Source organism: Rhipicephalus microplus, chromosome 1, assembly GCF_043290135.1.
Source record: "Rhipicephalus microplus isolate Deutch F79 chromosome 1, USDA_Rmic, whole genome shotgun sequence".
NCBI classification, from domain to species: domain Eukaryota; kingdom Metazoa; phylum Arthropoda; class Arachnida; order Ixodida; family Ixodidae; genus Rhipicephalus; species Rhipicephalus microplus.
The window spans coordinates 169,732,893-169,756,540 of NC_134700.1; the positions used below are offsets into that span (position 1 = coordinate 169,732,893).

Genomic DNA, 23,648 nt, shown 5'->3' on the forward strand with positions numbered 1-23,648 from the left:
CGCTCGGTCGACGAATCCTCGAGCGCGTTGGTGAGCTGTCTCGTTGCCGGGGTGACCCGAGTGGGCGGGGACCCAGATCAGTTCTATGCGGCACTGCTCATCTTGCTGCAGTAGGGGCCGAAGTAGCCGTAGGGTGGTAGGCGAGACGAGACCTCGCGCGAAATTCGAGATGGCTTGTTTCGAGTCGCTGATTATGACGCTTGCGTCAGCCGAGGTCGCGGCCAAAGCAATGGCCACTTCCTCCGCCTCGACGGCGTAAGGCGTTCTGACGGTGCCAGCCGTGATGGTCGGCCCCAAAGGAGCTGAGGAGGGCGACACGGAAACGACTACGAAGGCGTCCCTGCGTGCATTGTATCGGGCCGCATCTACGTAGGCGACGGCCGGGTGGTCGGCGTACTTTGCGTGAAGCATGGCGGCACGGGCTTGGCGGCGAGCGTCGTGGTGGCCCGCCAGCATATTCTTAGGTAGCGGCTTGATGTAGAACGCCGCTCGAATAGCATGGGGTAATGAGACCAGATCCGGAGGGTGGGAGGAGGTGTCGTGGCCGATGGAGGAAAGGATGTGGCGACCGGTCGGCGAACGGTAAAGGCGTTGCACTTGAGCGGAGCGGTGAGCCTCGATCAACTCGTCGAGCGTGTTGTGTACACCCAAACGGAGAAGACGATCGGTGGACGTGTTGGGGGGAAGGCCGAGGGCAGTCTTGTATGCCCGGCGGATGAGGACGTCAATTTTATCGCGTTCCGATTTTAGGAGACGTGTATAAGGAAGGCCGTACGTGAGGCGGGAAACGACGAAAGCGTCGACAAGGCGAAGTAGATCGTGTTCTCGCATGCCCTCACGCCGCGCACGGACACGGGCGAGCATACGTGCGGTCTGCTGCACCGAGAGCGAGAGCTTGTCTATGGTGTGTGTATTATGGCGGTTGGACTGTAGGATCAGCCCGAGCACGCGGAGATGCGAAACGACGGGGACAGGAGTAGAGTTGGCATGAACCGTGATGGTGGGGTGGGGAGTTTTGTAGCGACGCCGGTCGGGAGGCCGCATGAGAAGAAGGGCCGATTTGGCCGCTGAGCAAGTAAGACCGGCCGCGTGCACGTGGGACGTGACGACGTCGGTTGCGCGTTGCAACGTCTGCTCGATATGGCCGTCAGAGCCCGACGTGACCCAGAGAGCAATATCGTCCGCGTACAGGGTGTGTTTAAGACCGGGGATACGGTCCAGCTTGCCAGGAAGCGAGCGGAGGACAAGATTGAATAGAAAAGGCGACAAGACGGCGCCCTGAGGGGTGCCACGAGGGCCAAGCTCGTACGTGGGAGACGGGAGGTCCCCTATGATGATTTCGGCCGTGCGGGCGGTGAGGAACGCGCGAATGTAGTTGTAGGTGCGGGTGCCGGGATTGAGGGCTGCGAGTTCGGCAAGGATAGCCGAATGGGAGACGTGGTCGAACGCCTTGTGAAGGTCCAGGCTAAGGAGAGCCTTTGTGTCTGAAAATGTGGGTGGGTCGAGGAGATCATGGTGGAGTTGTAAGAGGACATCTTGCGTGGATAGGTGGGGGCGGAAACCAAGCATGGTGTGGGGAAGGAGATGGTGTGCGTCCGTGTACGTTTGCAAGCGAGCGAGAACGACATGTTCTAGAAGCTTGCCGACGCACGAGGTGAGTGAAATGGGCCTGAGATTCTCGATTGTGAGTTTCTTGCCCGGCTTGGGGATGAAAGCCACGCGAGCGTGTTTCCATGATTGGGGGAGGTTGCCGGAGCGCCAGCACTCGTTGAGGAACGAAGTGAGGGTAGCAGCCGAAGGGGCGTCGAGGTTTCGGAGGAGCTTGTTGGGGATGCGATCTGGGCCGGGGGCGGAAGTGGTGCGGAGCTTCTGTAATGCCGCGTAGACCTCCGCTTCCGTGATATCGGCGTCCAGTACTGGGTTGGGGGCCCCAGAGTAGGACGCGAGAGGGGGAGGAGGTGTGCCAGGAGGCAGAAGCTGAAGGTATTTGGCGGACAGGTCTGCCATCAGCGACGGAGTGTCGCCGGGGTAAGCCCGGACCACTCGTTGTAACTGCTGCCGGGCGACCAACTTGGCAGAAGCAGGGTCGAGGAGGTGGCGGAGGAGATGCCAGGACTGTTTGCAGCCCAACTGACCAGAGAGACCCGAGCAGAGCTGCTCCCACTGTTGGCGGGCGAGCGCGGTGGTGTGTTGCTCGATCGTACGATCGAGGTGCGCAATGCGGCGGCGTAAGCGACGGTTGTGACGTTGCTTCTGCCAACGGTTGCAAAGGCCGGTGCGGGCGGCCCACAGGTGGGCAAGACGGGCGTCAGTTGCCGGATAGTCCTTCGTGGTGGGGATCGAGGCGGTGACTGCGTCGAGGTCCTCTAGCAGCTGGTCGGTCCACGTCGAGAGGTCCTCGATGTTGGAAGTGGCGGAGTGCAACCGGCGTTCTCGGAAAGCGTCCCAGTCTGTATAGCGGGCCGTGTGTGGGCGCGGCTTGCTGGGGGAGGTGAGAACTTGAATGGTGAGGACATAGTGGTCACTGCCGAGGGACTGATGCGTGTTATACCAGCGCGCGTCGGGCACGCTGCGGCAGAAGCTGAGGTCCGGGGTGGTATCGCGGCACACACTGTTGCCGATGCGCGTTGGTTGCGTGGGGTCGGTGAGCAGGGAAAGGTTGAGATCGTGAGCGAGCTGCCACAGCCTCCTTCCGGGGCCATCTGCCTTCGAGTAACCCCAGTCCGGATGCTTGACGTTGAAGTCGCCGAGAATAAGAAGGGGTGATTTGGCTGCTTTCGCTGCAGCGGCACGGAGCAAGGCTAGGAGAGACGCGTCTTCAGTGGAGCGAGGGGGGTTGTACACGTTGAGAATAAACAGAGAGGGCTGTTCACGTTGCTGAGGTAGTGTCTCGAGAAAGACGTGATGGACTGCAGGGAAGGGTAGATCGTGTCGATTGACAGCGAGCGTCCGCCGGGTGAGGACGGCCGTCACGGGATGGGGCAGAGGATGGTGAGTTACTTGGTTGTAGGCGACGTAACCCGAGAGGGAGACGTCGGCGTGAGTTTCCTGTAGTACGATGATATCAGGCGCGTCCGAGGGGTCTAGTTGTTGTAGGTGGAGAAGGAGGTGGTTACGCTTGGGACGAAAACCACGGCAGTTCCACTGCCAAATGGTGACGATGGATCGGTCAGCCATTTTTAACAGCGGAAGATGTTGCCTCGACCGGTGTTTGCGAGGTTCGGGCGGCGCCGGAGGAGGTGGTGGTGCGGGCATGGAGGGGTAGCTTTGCTCGGATGCTTCCAAGCATGGCAGTTTGTAGGCTATCAACTGTTGACTGTAGAGATTGGAAGGACGTGGCGGGGGGGTAGGCGGCGAAGTCTGTGCGCAGGGAATTTAGAGCTTCGTGCTGTGCAGTGAGAAGCTGGTGGACGGAGTTGAAGCGGCTATCCAACCGCTCTTCAAGATCCACCAAGGCCGTCTTGATGGATACCTGGACCTCTTCAGAAAAGTGAAGAGATTCAAGGGGAGTGTTGGGTCGACGGCGCTTGCCAGTGCATCCTTCGGGAGTCTGAACGTCCATGTCGGAGGAGGAGCAAATGGTAGAGGGCAGAGAGGATTTCACTGTGATGGCTGATTCCAGCTTCTCTTCAAGAGCTTGCAGTTTCGCTTGGAGGGAATCAATTTGGGTCTTCTGAGCTGCAATTTGAGCGCTTTGTGCAGTGACCTGCTGTCGGAGGGAGGCGTTTTCTTGCTGTAGTGCAACAACCTGCGGCTCCGAGGGCAAGCCGGGGGCGCCGCGGGGCCATGTCGAATTCATGGGCTGTGATGTGGGTTTAGGCACCGCTGGTACGGGGGGCGGAGAGGCAGTAACCGACTTGGGCGGTGGAGCTGGTGAGGGACCACTTGCTGCTTGCTGGGAAGAGCGCACTACCGCTGCGGGCGGAACAGGCTGTTGTGGCGGGGGGTGTGTGTCAGGTGCCGGGGCCTTCTGGCGTTGAGGGCGCTGCACGTAGCGGTGTTTACAGTTGGAACTGTACGTGGAGTGATTCCCATTGCAGACGATGCAGCGGGGGTTGCAAGTGGGTGGCGATCCTTCGGGCGGTGTGGGGTGAGCAGCGCCGCACCGATGGCACCGCTCCTGCCGCGGCTTGGGGCACACGTCGGTCCGGTGGCCGGTCGAGCGGCAATTGTAGCAGGCTTCCACCTTGTTGCGGAACGGAAGGAGGCGAAGCTGGACACCGTGGTAGAAGATCCACCGCGGTAGTTTCGGCTCCATGAGGGTGACCAAGATGTGAGGGGCCTTGCCCATGCGGCGGCCGCCCACAACAGAGAGGGTAGGATTGCTTGCCTGAAGGTCTTCAAGGATGGCTTGGTCCGTGAAGTCGTCGAAGGCGTGGTACAGTATGCCCCTGAGGGCATCGTCTGGCGGTGGGGCGTAAAGGTGGACGGTGAAAGTGTTGCCGGAAACCGTGAGGGAGGTGATGCGGAGGTATGCTTGTGCACGAGCCGAGTCCGCGACGCTGAGCGTAAAAGTGTTGTTGACGGGGTGGATCCGCACCGTGTCGCGAGATGCGGGCGGGAGGTCTTGCAGGAACGCTGCTTGCAGCAAGGCGGTGTACAAGTGCCAAGGCTGTAGCTTGGTGAGTTCTACGGGGCTTTTTGGGCGGCCGACGATGTGAATCGTGTCCGCCGGGAGACGAGGGAGCGGAGCGCGGCGGCGGTGCTGCGGAGGCGATGTATTTACCCGCTTCGACGAGGGCAGAGAAGCCGGCGTGGTGGTGGGCTTAGTTGCGGCGGTGGCAAGGCGCAAGGCTGCGCGGCGTTGCTCTTGGGCGCGGAGGCCTGGCGACTGCCAGGATTCGTCCGAGAGTTCCTCGGGGGACACGTCCTGTCCTTCGACAATATACTCCATAGCGGTGGACAGCTAGGAGATGGGCGACGAGGCAGCGGCGGGCGGCCGGGCGGTCGCTCCGTCTGTCAGCTGATGTGCAGGCGGCCGCACTCGAGCTAGGCCTAAGAGGCCTAGGTCGGTGCACGGCGTGGTCGAAGGCTTTCGAAAGCTCTCCCGGGCCACCCCGGGCGAGTTTCGCAATAAAGTGGGTGTCGAAGAAATCCAGACAATGTGCTCCAGCCACCCGTGAAGAAATTATCCGGATAGGGTCGAAAGGACCGACGCGAGGGCCGAAAATTGGCGGAGCCGAAGTGAGGTGCGACTGCTCTCGACGGTGATCCGCCCCCCTCCTCAGGCGCGTGAAGGACGGAGGTCTTGGTTTGGCGCACCTATTTGTGAGACAAGTAGTAAATAGATTTTTGTTTTTCCGTGACGTCAGGGATCCGTTTTTACGTACGGTATGCCAGCTCAGGTTAGGCAGTGCCTTACCAGATTTTGTTGTTACTACGGATAGCCGGCCCGTGACGTTGCGTGGGTATCTCAAGGAAGTGGTAGACAGTGTACGTTTTTTATCTGTACGCTTTTCGATAGATTATCTAGCAAGTGTTAGAAGAAAAGAATTGTACAGAGATGTATGTGCTATGGTTTTGCCAGTACCATTGTACAGGGCCATATACAGTGGAAGACCGGGACAAAACGTACTGAAGCGGGTGAGAAACATGCAGGTACCTACAGGGGTGAAAACTTTTTTCTTCAAGTTACACACAGGAACACTATCAGTAAAGACTTTCACAGAGGAACGGGGTTTTTTTACACTATGGGGGTCACACTGCTTGATATGTAAGAAACCAGAAACAATAGACCATGTTTTTTTGCATTGTTGGGAAGGGGTACATTTTTGGGACATATTACAGAGGACAATAAAGAAGGATTTTCCACTAGACCCACACGGAATAAGGTACCTCGCAGTAACAAATGATGATGGGGTCCCATTCGATGTAGTGATGTTGACCGGTCTCCACTGTATATGGCGTGCACGAATGGCCGGATACCATTTCGACCCGGACGCAAAACCAGCAGTAATTTATTTCAGGCAAAGCATGTCTGCATTCATTGAGTGTAGCAAAATAGAGGATATCGAGCCAGAATGGTTGTCAAGGTTTGAACCCCTGGCAAACCTTAAGTATTTTTAAGAGGACAACATCAGTACAAATGGGACTGATGGCAATGCTTGTTTTTTTTCTTTTTCTTTGTATTGTAATATATGTGTGTGCAATGATTGCCCTGTACAATGTCCATGCCAGGCAATAAATAAAAAAAAAAAAAGCGCCGCTGGTGTAGTGGTATAATGCAAGATTCCCATTCTTGCGACCCGGGTTCGATTCCCGGGCGGCGCACTGCTCCTTTTTCTCACGGCGTAAATTTTATTTTTATTGCATTAAGGTTTACGAAGGGGTTTCCGTTATCTATTACGCACAAGGCCGAGCTATTAAGGATAGAGGGGCGGGAACATCACGCTTTCATGAGCCTTCTTTCTGGCCTATTGCGCACATCTATGGTTCAGTATCGAAGTCAAGTATACGCTGGGATAATTAACGGTAACGCTAATCATGCACTGTCAAATGTGCCTTAACCGAATGGAGACTGCCACATCCTCGTAGCGCCGCTGGTATAGTGGTATCATGCAAGATTCCCATTCTTGTGACCCGGGTTCGATTCCCGGGCGGCGCACTGCTCCTTTTTCTCACGGTGATTTTTATTTTTATTGCTAAGGTTAACGAAGACGTTCCCGTTATCTATTACGCAGAAGGCCAAGCTTTTAGGGAAATAGAGGGGCGGGAACATCCAGCTTTCATGAGCCTTCTTTCGGGCCAAGTACGCACATCTATGGTTCAGTATCGAAGTCAAGTATACGCTGGGATAATTACCGGTAACGCTAATCATGCACTGTCAAATGTGCCAAAACCGAATGGAGACTGCCACTTCCTCGCAGCGCCGCTGGTATAGTGGTATCATGCAAGATTCCCATTCTTGTGACCCGGGTTCGATTCCCGGGCGGCGCACTGCTCCTTTTTCTCACGGTGATTTTTATTTTTATTGCTAAGGTTAACGAAGACGTTCCCGTTATCTATTACGCAGAAGGCCAAGCTTTTAGGAAAGTTGAGAGTGGGAACATCCATCTATCATGAACCTTCTCCGGGCCACAGTGCGCAGGTCTATGGTTCAGTATTGAGGTCAAGCATGCGTTGGGTTAATAAACTGTAACGATAATCTTGCACTGGCAAATGTGCCTTAATCGAATGGAGATTTCCACCTCCTCGTGGCGCCGCTGGTGTAGTGGTATCATGGAAGATTCCTTGCGACCCGGGTTCGATTCCCGGGCGGCGCACTGCTCCTTTTTCTCGCGGTGATTTTTATTTTTATTGCTAAGGTTAACGAAGACGTTTTTGTTATCTATTACGCACAAGGCCAAGCTTTTAGAAAAGTTGAGAGTGGGAACATCCATCTATCATGAACCTTCTCCCGGCCACAGTGCGCAGGTCAATGGTTCAGTATTGAGGTCAAGCATGCGTTGGGTTAATTAACTGTAACGATAATCTTGCACTGGCAAATGTGCCTTAATCGAATGGAGATTGCCACCTCCTCGTGGCGCCGCTGGTGTAGTGGTATCATGCAAGATTCCCATTCTTGCGACCCGGGTTCGATTCGCGGGCGGCGCACTGCTCCTTTTTCTCACGGTGATTTTTATTTTTATTGCTAAGGTTAACGAAGACGTTTTCGTTATCTATTACGCACAAGGCCAAGCTTTTAGGAAAGTTGAGAGTGGGAACATGCATCTATCATGAACCTTCTCCGTGCCACAGTGCGCAGGTCTATGGTTCAGTATTGAGGTCAAGCATGCGTTGGGTTAATTAACTGTAACGATAATCTTGCACTGGCAAATGTGCCTTAATCGAATGGAAATTTCCACCTCCTCATGGCGCCGCTGTTGTAATGGTATCATGCAAGATTCCCATTCCTGCGACCCGGGTTCGATTCCCGGGCGGCGCACTGCTCCTTTTTCTCACGGTGATTTTTATTGTTATTGCTAAGGTTAATGAGGACGTTCCCGTTATCTATTACGCACAAGGCCAAGCTTTTAGGAAAGTTGAGAGTGGGAACATTCATCTATCATGAACCTTCTCCCGGCCACAATGCGCAGGTCTATGGTTCAGTATTGAGGTCAAGCATGCGTTGGGTTAATTAACTGTAACGTTAATCTTGCACTGGCAAATGTGCCTTAATCGAATGGAGATTGCCACCTCCCCACGGCGCCGCTGGTGTAGTGGTATCATGCAAGATTCCCATTCTTGCGACCCGGGTTCGATTCCCAGGCGGCGCACTGCTCCTTTTTCTCACGGTGATTTTTATTGCTAAGGTTAACGAAGACGTTCCCGTTATCTTTTACGCATAAGGCCAAGCTTTTAGGAAAGTTGAGAGTTGAACATTCATCTATCATGAACCTTCTCCCAGCCACCCACAGGGCGCAGGTCTATGGTTCAGTATTGAGGTCAAGCATGCGTTGGGTTAATTAACTGTAACAATAATCTTGCACTGGCAAATGTGCCTTAATCGAATGGAGATTGCCACCTCCTCGTGGCGCCGCTGGTGTAGTGGTATCATGCAAGATTCCCATTCTTGCGACCCGGGCTCGATTACCGGGCGGCGCACTGCTCCTTTTTCTCACGGTGGTTTTTATTTTTATTGCTAAGGTTAACGAAGACGTTCCCGTTATCTGTTACGCATAAGGCCAAGCTTTTAGGAAAGTTGAGAGTTGAACATTCATCTATCATGAACCTTCTCCCGGCCACCCACAGTGCGCAGGTCCATGGTTTAGTATTGAGGTCAAGCATGCGTTGGGTTAATTAACTGTAACAATAATCTTGCACTGGCAAATGTGCCTTAATCGAATGGAGATTGCCACCTCCTCGTGGCGCCGCTGGTGTAGTGGTATCATGCAAGATTCCCATTCTTGCGACCCGGGTTCGATTCCCGGGCGGCGCAATGCTCCTTTTTCTCACGGTGATTTTTATTTTTATTGCTAAGGTTAACGAAGACGTTTTCCTTATCTATTATGCACAAAGCCAAGCTTTTAGGAAAGTTGAGAGTGGGAACATCCATCTATCAGGAACCTTCTCCGTGCCACAGTGCGCAGGACTATGGTTCAGTATTGAGGTCAAGGATGCGTTTGGTTAATTAACTGTAACGATAATCTTGCACTGTCGAATGTGCCTTAATTGAATGGAAATATCCACCTCCACATGGCGCCGCTGGTGTAATGGTATCATGCAAGATTCCCACTCTTGCGACCCGGGTTCGATTCCCGGGCGGCGCACTGCTCCCTTTTCTCACGGTGATTTTTATTTTTATTGCTAAGGTTAACGAAGACGTTTCCGTTATTTATTACGCATAAGGCCAAGCTTTTAGGAAAGTTGAGAGTTGGAACATCCATCTATCATGAACCTTCTCCCGGCCACAGTGCACAGGTCTATGGTTCAGTTATCTATTACGCATAAGGCCATGCTTTTAGGAAAGTTGAGAGTTGGAACATCCATCTATCATGAACCTTCTCCCGGCCACAGTGCGCAGGTCTATGGTTCAGTATTCAGGTCAAGCATGCGTTGGGTTAATTAACTTTAACGATAATCTTGCACTGGCAAATGTGCCTTAATCGAATGGAGATTGCCACCTCCTCGTGGCGCCGCTGGTGTAGTGGTATCATGCAAGATTCCCATTCTTGCGATTCGGGTTCGATTGCCGGGCGGCGCACTGCTCCTTTTTCTCACGGTGATTTTTATTTTTATTGCTAAGGTTAACGAAGACGTTCCCGTTATCTATTACGCACAAGGCCAAGCTTTTAGGAAAGTTGGGAGTTGGAACATCCATCTATCATGAACCTTCTCCCGGCCACCCACAGTGCGCAGGTCTATGGTTCAGTGTTGAGGTCAAGCATGCGTTGGGTTAATTAACTGTAATGATAATCTTGCACTGGCAAATGTGCCTTAATCGAATGGAAATTGCCACCTCCTCATGGCGCCGCTGGTGTAATGGTATCATGCAAGATTCCCATTCTTGCGACCCGGGTTCAATTCCTGGCCGGCGCACTGCTCCTTTTTCTCACGGTGATTTTTATTTTTATTGCTAAGGTTAACGAAGACGTTCCCGTTATCTATTACGCACAAGGCCAAGCTTTTAGGAAAGTTGAGAGTTGGAACATCCATCTATCATGAACCTTCTACCGGCCACCCACAGTGCGCAGGTCTATGGTTCAGTATTGAGGTCAAGCATGCGTTGGGCTAATTAACTGTAACGATAATCTTGCACTGGCAAATGTGCCTTAATCGAATGGAGATTGCCACCTCCTCATGGCACCGCTGGTGTAGTGGTATCATGCAAGATTCCCTTTCTTAAGACCCAGGTTCGATTGCCGGGCGGCGCACTGCTCCTTTTTCTCACGTCGTAAATTTTATATTTATTGCATTAAGGTTTACGAAGGGGTTCCCGTTATCTATTACGCACAAGGTCAAGCGTTTAGTGAAATATAGAGGGGCGGGAACATCCAGCTTTCATGAGCCTTCTTTCGGGCCCAATGCGCACATCTATGGTTCAGTATCGAAGTCAAGTATAAGCTGGGATAATTAATGGTAACATTAATCATGCACTGTCAAATGTGCCTTAACCGAATGGAGACTGCCACTTCCTCGCAGCGCCGCTGGTGTAGTGGTATCATGCAAGATTCCCATTCTTGCCACCCGGGTTCGATTCCCGGGCGGCGCACAGCTCCTTTTCCCCACGGCGTGAATTTTATTTTTATTGCATTAAGGTTTACGAAAGGGTTCCCGTTATCTAGTACGCACAAGGCCGAGCTTTTAGGGAAATAGAGGGGCGGGAACATCCAGCTTTCATAAGCCTTCTTTCGGGCCCAGTGCTAACATCTATGGTTCAGTATCGAAGTCAAGTATACGCTGGGATAATTACCGGTAACGCTAATCATGCACTGTCAAATGTGCCTTAACCGATAGGAGACTGCCACATACACGTAGCGCCGCTGGTGTAGTGGTATCATGCAAGATTCCCATTCTTGCGACCCGGGTTCGATTCCCGGGCGGCGCACAGCTCCTTTTTCTCACGGCGTAAATTTTATTTTTATTGCATTAAGGTTTACGAAGGGGTTTCCGTTATCTATTACGCACAAGGCCGAGCTTTTAAGGATAGAGGGGCGGGAACATCCAGCTTTCATGAGCCTTCTTTCGGGCCTATTGCGCACATCTATGATTCAGTATCGAAGTCAAGTATACGCTGGGATAATTACCGGTAACGCTAATCATGCACTGTCAAATGTGCCTTAACCGAATGGAGACTGCCACTTCCTCGCAGCGCCGCTGGTGTAGTGGTATCATGCAAGATTCCCATTCTTGCCACCCGGGTTCGATTCCCGGGCGGCGCACAGCTCCTTTTCCCCACGGCGTGAATTTTATTTTTATTGCATTAAGGTTTACGAAAGGGTTCCCGTTATCTAGTACGCACAAGGCCGAGCTTTTAGGGAAATAGAGGGGCGGGAACATCCAGCTTTCATAAGCCTTCTTTCGGGCCCAGTGCTAACATCTATGGTTCAGTATCGAAGTCAAGTATACGCTGGGATAATTACCGGTAACGCTAATCATGCACTGTCAAATGTGCCTTAACCGATAGGAGACTGCCACATACACGTAGCGCCGCTGGTGTAGTGGTATCATGCAAGATTCCCATTCTTGCGACCCGGGTTCGATTCCCGGGCGGCGCACAGCTCCTTTTTCTCACGGCGTAAATTTTATTTTTATTGCATTAAGGTTTACGAAGGGGTTTCCGTTATCTATTACGCACAAGGCCGAGCTTTTAAGGATAGAGGGGCGGGAACATCCAGCTTTCATGAGCCTTCTTTCGGGCCTATTGCGCACATCTATGATTCAGTATCGAAGTCAAGTATACGCTGGGATAATTACCGGTAACGCTAATCATGCACTGTCAAATGTGCCTTAACCGAATGGAGACTGCCACTTCCTCGCAGCGCCGCTGGTGTAGTGGTATCATGCAAGATTCCCATTCTTGCGACCCGGGTTCGATTCCCGGGCGGCGCACTGCTCCTTTTTCTCACGGCGTAAATTTTATTTTTATTGCATTAAGGTTTACGAAGGGGTTTCCGTTATCTATTACGCACAAGGCCGAGCTTTTAAGGATAGAGGGGCGGGAACATCCAGCTTTCATGAGCCTTCTTTCGGGCCTATTGCGCACATCTATGATTCAGTATCGAAGTCAAGTATACGCTGGGATAATTAACGGTAACTCTAATCATGCACTGTCAAATGTGCCTTAACCGAATGGAGACTGCCACATCCTCGTAGCACCGCTGGTGTAGTGGTATCATGCAAGATTCCCATTCTTGCGACCCGGGTTCGATTCCCGGGCGGCGCACAGCTCCTTTTTCTCACGGCGTGAATTTTATTTTTATTGCATTAAGGTTTACGAAGGGGTTCCCGTTATCAATTACGCACAAGGCCGAGCTTTTAGGGAAATAGAGGGGCGGGAACATCCAGCTTTCATGAGCCTTCTTTCGGGCCCAGTGCGCACATCTATGGTTCAGTATCGAAGTCAAGTATACGCTGGGATAATTAACGGTAACGTTAATCATGCACTGTCAAATGTGCTAAAACCGAATGGAGACTGCCACTTCCTCGCAGCGCCGCTGGTGTAGTGGTATGATGCAAGATTCCCATTCTTGCGACCCGGGTTCGATTCCCGGGCGGCGCACAGCTCCTTTTTCTCACGGCGTGAATTTTATTTTTATTGCATTAAGGTTTACGAAGGGGTTCCCGTTATCAATTACGCACAAGGCCGAGCTTTTAGGGAAATAGAGGGCCGGGAACATCCAGCTTTCATGAGCCTTCTTTCGGGCCTATTGCGCACATCTATGGTTCAGTATCGAAGTCAAGTATACGCTGGGATAATAACGGTAACGTTAATCATGCACTGTCAAATGTGCCTTAACCGAATGGAGACTGCCACATCCTCGTAGCACCGCTGGTGTAGTGGTATCATGCAAGATTCCCATTCTTGCGACCCGGGTTCGATTCCCGGGCCGCGCACTGCTCCTTTTTCTCACGGCGTAAATTTTATTTTTATTGCATTAAGGTTTACGAAGGGGTTCCCGTTATCAATTACGCACAAGGCCGAGCTTTTAGGGAAATAGAGGGCCGGGAACATCCAGCTTTCATGAGCCTTCTTTCGGGCCAAGTGCGCACATCTATGGTTCAGTATCGAAGTCAAGTATACGCTGGGATAATAACGGTAACGTTAATCATGCACTGTCAAATGTGCTAAAACCGAATGGAGACTGCCACTTCCTCGCAGCGCCGCTGGTGTAGTGGTATGATGCAAGATTCCCATTCTGGTGACCCGGGTTCGATTCCCGGGCCGCGCACTGCTCCTTTTTCTCACGGCGTAAATTTTATTTTATTGCATTAAGGTTTACGAAGGGGTTCCCGTTATCAATTACGCACAAGGCCGAGCTTTTAGGGAAATAGAGGGCCGGGAACATCCAGCTTTCATGAGCCTTCTTTCGGGCCTATTGCGCACATCTATGGTTCAGTATCGAAGTCAAGTATACGCTGGGATAATAACGGTAACGTTAATCATGCACTGTCAAATGTGCCTTAACCGAATGGAGACTGCCACTTCCTCGCAGCGCCGCTGGTGTAGTGGTATGATGCAAGATTCCCATTCTTGCGACCCGGGTTCGATTCCCGGGCCGCGCACTGCTCCTTTTTCTCACGGCGTAAATTTTATTTTTATTGCATTAAGGTTTACGAAGGGGTTCCCGTTATCAATTACGCACAAGGCCGAGCTTTTAGGGAAATAGAGGGCCGGGAACATCCAGCTTTCATGAGCCTTCTTTCGGGCCAAGTGCGCACATCTATGGTTCAGTATCGAAGTCAAGTATACGCTGGGATAATAACGGTAACGTTAATCATGCACTGTCAAATGTGCCTTAACCGAATGGAGACTGCCACTTCCTCGCAGCGCCGCTGGTGTAGTGGTATGATGCAAGATTCCCATTCTTGCGACCCGGGTTCGATTCCCGGGCCGCGCACTGCTCCTTTTTCTCACGGCGTAAATTTTATTTTTATTGCATTAAGGTTTACGAAGGGGTTCCCGTTATCAATTACGCACAAGGCCGAGCTTTTAGGGAAATAGAGGGCCGGGAACATCCAGCTTTCATGAGCCTTCTTTCGGGCCTATTGCGCACATCTATGGTTCAGTATCGAAGTCAAGTATACGCTGGGATAATAACGGTAACGTTAATCATGCACTGTCAAATGTGCCTCAACCGAATGGAAACTGCCACTTCCTCGCAGCGCCGCTGGTGTAGTGAAATCATGCAAGATTCCCATTCTGGTGACCCGGGTTCGATTCCCGGGCCGCGCACTGCTCCTTTTTCTCACGGCGTAAATTTTATTTTTATTGCATTAAGGTTTACGAAGGGGTTCCCGTTATCAATTACGCACAAGGCCGAGCTTTTAGGGAAATAGAGGGCCGGGAACATCCAGCTTTCATGAGCCTTCTTTCGGGCCTATTGCGCACATCTATGGTTCAGTATCGAAGTCAAGTATACGCTGGGATAATAACGGTAACGTTAATCATGCACTGTCAAATGTGCCTTAACCGAATGGAGACTGCCACTTCCTCGCAGCGCCGCTGGTGTAGTGGTATGATGCAAGATTCCCATTCTTGCGACCCGGGTTCGATTCCCGGGCCGCGCACTGCTCCTTTTTCTCACGGCGTAAATTTTATTTTTATTGCATTAAGGTTTACGAAGGGGTTCCCGTTATCAATTACGCACAAGGCCGAGCTTTTAGGGAAATAGAGGGCCGGGAACATCCAGCTTTCATGAGCCTTCTTTCGGGCCAAGTGCGCACATCTATGGTTCAGTATCGAAGTCAAGTATACGCTGGGATAATAACGGTAACGTTAATCATGCACTGTCAAATGTGCCTTAACCGAATGGAGACTGCCACTTCCTCGCAGCGCCGCTGGTGTAGTGGTATGATGCAAGATTCCCATTCTTGCGACCCGGGTTCGATTCCCGGGCCGCGCACTGCTCCTTTTTCTCACGGCGTAAATTTTATTTTTATTGCATTAAGGTTTACGAAGGGGTTCCCGTTATCAATTACGCACAAGGCCGAGCTTTTAGGGAAATAGAGGGCCGGGAACATCCAGCTTTCATGAGCCTTCTTTCGGGCCTATTGCGCACATCTATGGTTCAGTATCGAAGTCAAGTATACGCTGGGATAATAACGGTAACGTTAATCATGCACTGTCAAATGTGCCTCAACCGAATGGAAACTGCCACTTCCTCGCAGCGCCGCTGGTGTAGTGAAATCATGCAAGATTCCCATTCTGGTGACCCGGGTTCGATTCCCGGGCCGCGCACTGCTCCTTTTTCTCACGGCGTAAATTTTATTTTTATTGCATTAAGGTTTACGAAGGGGTTCCCGTTATCAATTACGCACAAGGCCGAGCTTTTAGGGAAATAGAGGGGCGGGAACATCCTGCTTTCATGAGCCTTCTTTCGGGCCTATTGCGCACATCTATGGTTCAGTATCGAAGTCAAGTATACGCTGGGATAATAACGGTAACGTTAATCATGCACTGTCAAATGTGCCTCAACCGAATGGAAACTGCCACTTCCTCGCAGCGCCGCTGGTGTAGTGAAATCATGCAAGATTCCCATTCTGGTGACCCGGGTTCGATTCCCGGGCCGCGCACTGCTCCTTTTTCTCACGGCGTAAATTTTATTTTTATTGCATTAAGGTTTACGAAGGGGTTCCCGTTATCAATTACGCACAAGGCCGAGCTTTTAGGGAAATAGAGGGGCGGGAACATCCTGCTTTCATGAGCCTTCTTTCGGGCCTATTGCGCACATCTATGGTTCAGTATCGAAGTCAAGTATACGCTGGGATAATAACGGTAACGTTAATCATGCACTGTCAAATGTGCCTCAACCGAATGGAAACTGCCACTTCCTCGCAGCGCCGCTGGTGTAGTGAAATCATGCAAGATTCCCATTCTGGTGACCCGGGTTCGATTCCCGGGCCGCGCACTGCTCCTTTTTCTCACGGCGTAAATTTTATTTTTATTGCATTAAGGTTTACGAAGGGGTTCCCGTTATCAATTACGCACAAGGCCGAGCTTTTAGGGAAATAGAGGGCCGGGAACATCCAGCTTTCATGAGCCTTCTTTCGGGCCTATTGCGCACATCTATGGTTCAGTATCGAAGTCAAGTATACGCTGGGATAATAACGGTAACGTTAATCATGCACTGTCAAATGTGCCTCAACCGAATGGAAACTGCCACTTCCTCGCAGCGCCGCTGGTGTAGTGAAATCATGCAAGATTCCCATTCTGGTGACCCGGGTTCGATTCCCGGGCCGCGCACTGCTCCTTTTTCTCACGGCGTAAATTTTATTTTTATTGCATTAAGGTTTACGAAGGGGTTCCCGTTATCAATTACGCACAAGGCCGAGCTTTTAGGGAAATAGAGGGGCGGGAACATCCTGCTTTCATGAGCCTTCTTTCGGGCCTATTGCGCACATCTATGGTTCAGTATCGAAGTCAAGTATACGCTGGGATAATAACGGTAACGTTAATCATGCACTGTCAAATGTGCCTCAACCGAATGGAAACTGCCACTTCCTCGCAGCGCCGCTGGTGTAGTGAAATCATGCAAGATTCCCATTCTGGTGACCCGGGTTCGATTCCCGGGCCACGCACTGCTCCTTTTTATCACGGCGTAAATTTTATTTTTATTGCATTAAGGTTTACGAAGGGGTTCCCGTTATCAATTACGCACAAGGCCGAGCTTTTAGGGAAATAGAGGGGCGGGAACATCCTGCTTTCATGAGCCTTCTTTCGGGCCTATTGCGCACATCTATGGTTCAGTATCGAAGTCAAGTATACGCTGGGATAATAACGGTAACGTTAATCATGCACTGTCAAATGTGCCTCAACCGAATGGAAACTGCCACTTCCTCGCAGCGCCGCTGGTGTAGTGAAATCATGCAAGATTCCCATTCTGGTGACCCGGGTTCGATTCCCGGGCCGCGCACTGGTCCTTTTTCTCACGGCGTAAATTTTATTTTTATTGCATTAAGGTTTACGAAGGGGTTCCCGTTATCAATTACGCACAAGGCCGAGCTTTTAGGGAAATAGAGGGGCGGGAACATCCTGCTTTCATGAGCCTTCTTTCGGGCCTATTGCGAACATCTATGGTTCAGTATCGAAGTCAAGTATACGCTGGGATAATAACGGTAACGTTAATCATGCACTGTCAAATGTGCCTCAACCGAATGGAAACTGCCACTTCCTCGCAGCGCCGCTGGTGTAGTGAAATCATGCAAGATTCCCATTCTGGTGACCCGGGTTCGATTCCCGGGCCGCGCACTGCTCCTTTTTCTCACGGCGTAAATTTTATTTTTATTGCATTAAGGTTTACGAAGGGGTTCCCGTTATCAATTACGCACAAGGCCGAGCTTTTAGGGAAATAGAGGGCCGGGAACATCCAGCTTTCATGAGCCTTCTTTCGGGCCTATTGCGCACATCTATGGTTCAGTATCGAAGTCAAGTATACGCTGGGATAATAACGGTAACGTTAATCATGCACTGTCAAATGTGCCTCAACCGAATGGAAACTGCCACTTCCTCGCAGCGCCGCTGGTGTAGTGAAATCATGCAAGATTCCCATTCTGGTGACCCGGGTTCGATTCCCGGGCCGCGCACTGCTCCTTTTTCTCACGGCGTAAATTTTATTTTTATTGCATTAAGGTTTACGAAGGGGTTCCCGTTATCAATTACGCACAAGGCCGAGCTTTTAGGGAAATAGAGGGCCGGGAACATCCAGCTTTCATGAGCCTTCTTTCGGGCCTATTGCGCACATCTATGGTTCAGTATCGAAGTCAAGTATACGCTGGGATAATAACGGTAACGTTAATCATGCACTGTCAAATGTGCCTTAACCGAATGGAAACTGCCACTTCCTCGCAGCGCCGCTGGTGTAGTGAAATCATGCAAGATTCCCATTCTGGTGACCCGGGTTCGATTCCCGGGCCGCGCACTGCTCCTTTTTCTCACGGCGTAAATTTTATTTTTATTGCATTAAGGTTTACGAAGGGGTTCCCGTTATCAATTACGCACAAGGCCGAGCTTTTAGGGAAATAGAGGGGCGGGAACATCCTGCTTTCATGAGCCTTCTTTCGGGCCTATTGCGAACATCTATGGTTCAGTATCGAAGTCAAGTATACGCTGGGATAATAACGGTAACGTTAATCATGCACTGTCAAATGTGCCTTAACCGAATGGAGACTGCCACTTCCTCGCAGCGCCGCTGGTGTAGTGGTATCATGCAAGATTCCCATTCTGGTGACCCGGGTTCGATTCCCGGGCCGCGCACTGGTCCTTTTTCTCACGGCGTAAATTTTATTTTTATTGCATTAAGGTTTACGAAGGGGTTCCCGTTATCAATTACGCACAAGGCCGAGCTTTTAGGGAAATAGAGGGGCGGGAACATCTTGCTTTCATGAGCCTTCTTTCGGGCCTATTGCGCACATCTATGGTTCAGTATCGAAGTCAAGTATACGCTGGGATAATAACGGTAACGTTAATCATGCACTGTCAAATGTGCCTTAACCGAATGGAGACTGCAACTTCCTCGCAGAGCCGCTGGTGTTGTGGTATGATGCAAGATTCCCATTCTTGCGACCCGGGTTCGATTCCCGGGCCACGCACTGCTCCTTTTTCTCACGGCGTAAATTTTATTTTTATTGCATTAAGGTTTACGAAGGGGTTCCCGTTATCAATTACGCACAAGGCCGAGCTTTTAGGGAAATAGAGGGCCGGAAACATCCAGCTTTCATGAGCCTTCTTTCGGGCCTATTGCGCACATCTATGGTTCAGTATCGAAGTCAAGTATACGCTGGGATAATAACGGTAACGTTAATCATGCACTGTCAAATGTGCCTTAACCGAATGGAGACTGCCACTTCCTCGCAGCGCCGCTGGTGTAGTGGTATCATGCAAGATTCCCATTCTGGTGACCCGGGTTCGATTCCCGGGCCGCGCACTGGTCCTTTTTCTCACGGCGTAAATTTTATTTTTATTGCATTAAGGTTTACGAAGGGGTTCCCGTTATCAATTACGCACAAGGCCGAGCTTTTAGGGAAATAGAGGGCCGGGAACATCCAGCTTTCATGAGCCTTCTTTCGGGCCTATTGCGCACATCTATGGTTCAGTATCGAAGTCAAGTATACGCTGGGATAATAACGGTAACGTTAATCATGCACTGTCAAATGTGCCTTAACCGAATGGAGACTGCAACTTCCTCGCAGCGCCGCTGGTGTAGTGGTATCATGCAAGATTCCCATTCTGGTGACCCGGGTTCGATTCCCGGGCCGCGCACTGCTCCTTTTTCTCACGGCGTGAATTTTATTATTATTGCATTAAGGTTTACGAAGGGGTTCCCGTTATCAATTACGCACAAGGCCGAGCTTTTAGGGAAATAGAGGGCCGGGAACATCCAGCTTTCATGAGCCTTCTTTCGGGCCTATTGCGCACATCTATGGTTCAGTATCGAAGTCCAGTATACGCTGGGATAATAACGGTAACGTTAATCATGCACTGTCAAAAGTGCCTTAACCGAATGGAGACTGCAACTTCCTCGCAGCGCCGCTGGTGTAGTGGTATCATGCAAGATTCCCATTCTTGCCACCCGGGTTCGATTCCCGGGCTTCGCACAGCTCCTTTTTCTCACGTCGTAAATTTTATATTTATTGCATTAAGGTTTACGAAGGGGTTCCCGCTATCTATTACGCACAAGGCCGAGCTTTCAGGGAAATAGAGGGGCGGGAACTTCCAGCTTTCATGAGCCTTCTTTCGGGCCCAGTGCGCACATCTATGGTTCGGTATCGAAGTCAAGTATACGCTGGGATAATTAACGGTAACCTTAATCATGCACTGTCAAATGTGCCTCAACCGAATGGAGACTGCCACTTCCTCGCAGCGCCGCTGGTGTAGTGGTATCATGCAAGATTCCCATTCTGGCGACCCGGGTTCGATTCCCGGGCGGCGCGCTGCTCCTTTTTCTCACGGCGTAAAATTTTATTTTTATTGCATTAAGGTTCACGAAGGGGTTCCCGTTATCTATTACGCACAAGGCCAAGCTTTTAGGGAAATAGAGGTGCGGGAACATCCAGCTCTCATGAGCCTTCTCCCGGGCCTAGTGCGCACATCCATGGTTCAGTATCAAAGTCAAGTATACGCTGGGATAAGTTTTTTTATTGATATGATATATAAGGAGATGTTGGCGCACCATCATGGCGCCGGCTACTCCTTTCTGGGATAAGTAATGGTAACGTTAATCATGCCCTGTCAAATTTGCCTCAACCGAATGGAGACTGCCACTTCCTCGCAGCGCCACTGGTGTAGTGGTATCATGCAAGATTCCCTTTCTTGCGACCCGAGTTCGATTCCCGGGCGGCGCACTGCTCCTATTTCTCACGGCGTAAATTTTATTTTTATTGCATTAAGGTTTACGAAGGCGTTCCCGTTATTTATTACGCACAAGGCCAAGCTTTTAGGGAAATGGAGGCACGGGAACATTCAGCATTCATAAGCCTTCTTTCGGGCCCCGTGCGCTCATCTATGGGTCAGTATCGAAGTCAAGTATACGCTGGGATGATTACCGGTAACCTTAATCATGCACTGTCAAATGTGCCTTAACCGAATTGAGACTGCCACTTCTTCGTGGCGCCGCTGGTGTAGTGGTATCATGCAAGATTACCATGCTTTCGACCCGGGTTCGTTTCCCGGGCGGCGCACTGCCCCTTTTTCTCACGGCGTAAATTTCATTTTTATTGCATTAAGGTTTACGAAGGCGTTCCCGTTATCTATTACGCACAAGGCCAAGCTTTTAGGGAAATAGAGGCGCGGGAACATCCAGCTCCCATGAGCCTTCTCCCGGGCCTAGTGCGCACATCTATAGTTCAGTATCGAGGTCAAGTATCATCATCATCATCATCATCATCATCATCATCAGCCTGACTACGTCCACTGCAGGACAAAGGCCTCTCCCATGTTCCGCCAATTAACCCGGTCCTGTGCTTGCTGCTGCCAATTTATACCCGCAAACTTCTTAATCTCATCTGCCCACCTAACCTTCTGTCTCCCGCTAACCCGCTTCCCTTCTCTGGGAATCCAGTTAGTTACCCTTAATGACCAGCAGTTATCCTGTCTACGCGCTACATGCCCGGCCCATGTCCATTTCCTCTTCTTTATTTCAACTATGATATACTTAACCCCCGTTTGTCCCCTAATCCACTCTGCTCTCTTTTTGTCTCTTAAGGTTACACCTACCATTTTTCTTTCCATTGCTCGCTGCGTCGTCCTCAATTTAAGCTGAACCCTCTTTGTAAGTCTCCAGGTTTCTGCTCCGTAGCTAAGTACCGGCAAGATACAGCTGTTATATACCTTCCTCTTGAGGCATAGTGGCAATCTACCTGTCATAATTTGAGAGTGCTTGCCGAATGTGCTCCACCCCATTCTTATTCTTCTAGTTACTTCAATCTCGTGGTTAGGCTCTGCGGTTATTACCTGCCCTAAGTAGACATAGTCTTTTACAACTTTAAGTGCACTATTACCTATCTCGAAGCGCTGCTCCTTTCCGAGGTTGTTGTACATTACTTTATTTTTATCCAGATTAATTTTAAGGCCCACTTTTCTGCTCTCCTTGTCTAACTCCGTAATCATGAGTTGCAATTCATCCCCTGAGTTACTCAGCAATGCAATGTCATCGGCGAAGCGCAGGTTACTAAGGTATTCTCCATTAACTCTTATCTCTAACTGTTCCCATTCTAGGCTTCTGAAAACCTCCTGTAAGCACGCGGTAAATAGCATTGGGGAGATTGTGTCCCCCTGCCTTACACCCTTCTTGATTGGTATTCTGTTGCTTTCTTTATGAAGCACTCTGGTAGCAGTTGATCCCATGTTGATTTCTTCCAGAATGTTTATATATACTTCATCTACGCCCTGATTCCGCAGTGTCTGCATGACGGCTGATATTTCTACTGAATCAAACGCCTTCTCGTAATCTATGAAGGCTATGTATAGTGGTTGGTTATACTCTGAGCATTTCTCTATTACCTGATTGATAGTATGAATGTGGTCAATTGTTGAGTAGCCTGTTCGAAATCCTGCTTGTTCCTTTGGTTGATTGAATTCTAATGTTTTCTTTACTCTGTTAGCAATTACCTTTGTAAATAGCTTGTATACTACAGAGAGCAAGCTGATCGGCCTGTATATCTTCAAGTCCTTGTTATCTCCTTTCTTAACTATTAAGATGATGTGAGCGTTCTTCCAATATTCTGGTACCCTTCCCGTCAGGAGACACCTCGTAAACAGGGCGGCTAGTTTTTCTAACACAATCTGTCCTCCATCTTTCAGCAGATCTGATGTTACCTGATCCTCACCAGCAGTTTTGCCTCTTTGCATGTTCTCCAAAGCTTTTCTGACTTCTTCTATCATTACTGGGGGGGGGGGGGTCATCTGGGTTACTGCTAGTTCTTATGGTATTAAGGTCATGGTTGTCTCGGCTACTCTACAGATCACTGTAAAACTCCTCCGCTATTTTAACTATCCTATCCATATTGGTAGTTATTTTGCCTTCTTTGTCCCTTAGTGCATACATCCGACTTTTGCCTATCCCAAGTTTCCTCTTCACTGCTTTGACGCTTCCTCCGTTTTTCAAAGCGTGTTCAATTCTCTCCATGTTATACCTTCTTACATCGCATACTTTACGTCTATTAATCAACTTCGAAAGATCTGCCAGTTCTATTTTGTCTGTTGTACTTGACACTTTCATGATTTTACGCTTCTTAATTAGGTTCTTCGTTTCTTGGGAAAGCTTGCCAGTGTCCTGTCTAACTACCCTGCCTCCAAATTCCACTGCACACTCCGTAATGATACTCGTCAGATTATCATTCATTGCATCTACGCTAAGGTTGGTTTTCTCACTAAGAGCCGAGTACCTGTTCTGCAGCGAGACTCTGAATTCCTGTACTTTCCCTCTCAGTGCTAGCTCATTGATTGGCTTCTTGCGTATCAGTTTCTGTCGTTCCTTCTTCAAGTCTAGGCGAATTCGAGACCGTACCATTCTATGGTCACTTCATCGTACCTTACCAACTACTTCCACATCCTGCACGATTCCTGGGTGTGCAGTCATTATAAAGTCTATTTCGTTCTTATTTTCGCCATTAGGGCTCCTCCATGTCCACTTGCGGTTTTCTCGTTGTCGGTAGAAGGTATTCAAAATCCGCAAATTATTGCGTTCTGCGAATTCTACTAGTAGCTCTCCTCTGGCATTTCTAGTGCCGATGCCATAATCTCCTACTGCCTGGTCTCCAGCCTGCTTCTTCCCTACCTTTGCATTAAAGTCGCCAATCACTATAGTATACTGTGTTTTTACCTTACTCATTGCCGATTCCACGTCTTCATAGAAGCTTTCAACTGAAGTGTCATCATGGCTGGATGTAGGCGCGTAAGCCTGTACTACCTTCATCTTGTATCTTTTGTTAAGTTTAATTACAATACCTACCACCCTTTCATTATTGCTATAATATTCCTCTATGTTGCCAGCTATGTTTCTGTGAATTAG

General features: G+C 50.1%; 27 non-coding genes across 27 annotated transcripts; all 27 read left to right on the top strand.

Annotated features, from left to right (window-relative positions):
- Nucleotides 1–6,199: 6,199 nt before the first annotated feature.
- Nucleotides 6,200–6,270, top strand: TRNAG-CCC (transfer RNA glycine (anticodon CCC)). The gene has a single exon. It is a non-coding gene; the product is annotated as a tRNA-Gly (tRNA).
- A 263-nt stretch (nucleotides 6,271–6,533) lies between these two features.
- On the top strand, nucleotides 6,534–6,604 carry TRNAG-CCC (transfer RNA glycine (anticodon CCC)). Its single transcript has one exon. It is a non-coding gene; the product is annotated as a tRNA-Gly (tRNA).
- Nucleotides 6,605–6,865: 261 nt separating this feature from the next.
- TRNAG-CCC (transfer RNA glycine (anticodon CCC)) lies at nucleotides 6,866–6,936 on the top strand. Its single transcript has one exon. It is a non-coding gene; the product is annotated as a tRNA-Gly (tRNA).
- Nucleotides 6,937–7,522: 586 nt separating this feature from the next.
- On the top strand, nucleotides 7,523–7,593 carry TRNAG-CCC (transfer RNA glycine (anticodon CCC)). The gene has a single exon. It is a non-coding gene; the product is annotated as a tRNA-Gly (tRNA).
- Nucleotides 7,594–7,853: 260 nt separating this feature from the next.
- Nucleotides 7,854–7,924, top strand: TRNAG-CCC (transfer RNA glycine (anticodon CCC)). The gene has a single exon. It is a non-coding gene; the product is annotated as a tRNA-Gly (tRNA).
- A 260-nt stretch (nucleotides 7,925–8,184) lies between these two features.
- On the top strand, nucleotides 8,185–8,255 carry TRNAG-CCC (transfer RNA glycine (anticodon CCC)). Its single transcript has one exon. It is a non-coding gene; the product is annotated as a tRNA-Gly (tRNA).
- Nucleotides 8,256–8,512: 257 nt separating this feature from the next.
- TRNAG-CCC (transfer RNA glycine (anticodon CCC)) lies at nucleotides 8,513–8,583 on the top strand. Its single transcript has one exon. It is a non-coding gene; the product is annotated as a tRNA-Gly (tRNA).
- A 263-nt stretch (nucleotides 8,584–8,846) lies between these two features.
- Nucleotides 8,847–8,917, top strand: TRNAG-CCC (transfer RNA glycine (anticodon CCC)). Its single transcript has one exon. It is a non-coding gene; the product is annotated as a tRNA-Gly (tRNA).
- A 260-nt stretch (nucleotides 8,918–9,177) lies between these two features.
- Nucleotides 9,178–9,248, top strand: TRNAG-CCC (transfer RNA glycine (anticodon CCC)). The gene has a single exon. It is a non-coding gene; the product is annotated as a tRNA-Gly (tRNA).
- Nucleotides 9,249–9,611: 363 nt separating this feature from the next.
- On the top strand, nucleotides 9,612–9,682 carry TRNAG-CCC (transfer RNA glycine (anticodon CCC)). Its single transcript has one exon. It is a non-coding gene; the product is annotated as a tRNA-Gly (tRNA).
- A 264-nt stretch (nucleotides 9,683–9,946) lies between these two features.
- Nucleotides 9,947–10,017, top strand: TRNAG-CCC (transfer RNA glycine (anticodon CCC)). Its single transcript has one exon. It is a non-coding gene; the product is annotated as a tRNA-Gly (tRNA).
- Nucleotides 10,018–10,619: 602 nt separating this feature from the next.
- Nucleotides 10,620–10,690, top strand: TRNAG-CCC (transfer RNA glycine (anticodon CCC)). Its single transcript has one exon. It is a non-coding gene; the product is annotated as a tRNA-Gly (tRNA).
- Nucleotides 10,691–10,955: 265 nt separating this feature from the next.
- TRNAG-CCC (transfer RNA glycine (anticodon CCC)) lies at nucleotides 10,956–11,026 on the top strand. Its single transcript has one exon. It is a non-coding gene; the product is annotated as a tRNA-Gly (tRNA).
- Nucleotides 11,027–11,289: 263 nt separating this feature from the next.
- TRNAG-CCC (transfer RNA glycine (anticodon CCC)) lies at nucleotides 11,290–11,360 on the top strand. Its single transcript has one exon. It is a non-coding gene; the product is annotated as a tRNA-Gly (tRNA).
- Nucleotides 11,361–11,625: 265 nt separating this feature from the next.
- Nucleotides 11,626–11,696, top strand: TRNAG-CCC (transfer RNA glycine (anticodon CCC)). Its single transcript has one exon. It is a non-coding gene; the product is annotated as a tRNA-Gly (tRNA).
- Nucleotides 11,697–11,959: 263 nt separating this feature from the next.
- TRNAG-CCC (transfer RNA glycine (anticodon CCC)) lies at nucleotides 11,960–12,030 on the top strand. The gene has a single exon. It is a non-coding gene; the product is annotated as a tRNA-Gly (tRNA).
- A 263-nt stretch (nucleotides 12,031–12,293) lies between these two features.
- Nucleotides 12,294–12,364, top strand: TRNAG-CCC (transfer RNA glycine (anticodon CCC)). The gene has a single exon. It is a non-coding gene; the product is annotated as a tRNA-Gly (tRNA).
- A 265-nt stretch (nucleotides 12,365–12,629) lies between these two features.
- TRNAG-CCC (transfer RNA glycine (anticodon CCC)) lies at nucleotides 12,630–12,700 on the top strand. Its single transcript has one exon. It is a non-coding gene; the product is annotated as a tRNA-Gly (tRNA).
- A 264-nt stretch (nucleotides 12,701–12,964) lies between these two features.
- On the top strand, nucleotides 12,965–13,035 carry TRNAG-CCC (transfer RNA glycine (anticodon CCC)). Its single transcript has one exon. It is a non-coding gene; the product is annotated as a tRNA-Gly (tRNA).
- Nucleotides 13,036–13,633: 598 nt separating this feature from the next.
- On the top strand, nucleotides 13,634–13,704 carry TRNAG-CCC (transfer RNA glycine (anticodon CCC)). The gene has a single exon. It is a non-coding gene; the product is annotated as a tRNA-Gly (tRNA).
- Nucleotides 13,705–13,968: 264 nt separating this feature from the next.
- TRNAG-CCC (transfer RNA glycine (anticodon CCC)) lies at nucleotides 13,969–14,039 on the top strand. The gene has a single exon. It is a non-coding gene; the product is annotated as a tRNA-Gly (tRNA).
- A 599-nt stretch (nucleotides 14,040–14,638) lies between these two features.
- On the top strand, nucleotides 14,639–14,709 carry TRNAG-CCC (transfer RNA glycine (anticodon CCC)). The gene has a single exon. It is a non-coding gene; the product is annotated as a tRNA-Gly (tRNA).
- A 264-nt stretch (nucleotides 14,710–14,973) lies between these two features.
- TRNAG-CCC (transfer RNA glycine (anticodon CCC)) lies at nucleotides 14,974–15,044 on the top strand. The gene has a single exon. It is a non-coding gene; the product is annotated as a tRNA-Gly (tRNA).
- A 3,279-nt stretch (nucleotides 15,045–18,323) lies between these two features.
- TRNAG-CCC (transfer RNA glycine (anticodon CCC)) lies at nucleotides 18,324–18,394 on the top strand. Its single transcript has one exon. It is a non-coding gene; the product is annotated as a tRNA-Gly (tRNA).
- Nucleotides 18,395–18,993: 599 nt separating this feature from the next.
- Nucleotides 18,994–19,064, top strand: TRNAG-CCC (transfer RNA glycine (anticodon CCC)). The gene has a single exon. It is a non-coding gene; the product is annotated as a tRNA-Gly (tRNA).
- Nucleotides 19,065–19,328: 264 nt separating this feature from the next.
- TRNAG-CCC (transfer RNA glycine (anticodon CCC)) lies at nucleotides 19,329–19,399 on the top strand. Its single transcript has one exon. It is a non-coding gene; the product is annotated as a tRNA-Gly (tRNA).
- Nucleotides 19,400–19,999: 600 nt separating this feature from the next.
- On the top strand, nucleotides 20,000–20,070 carry TRNAG-CCC (transfer RNA glycine (anticodon CCC)). The gene has a single exon. It is a non-coding gene; the product is annotated as a tRNA-Gly (tRNA).
- Nucleotides 20,071–23,648: the final 3,578 nt, after the last annotated feature.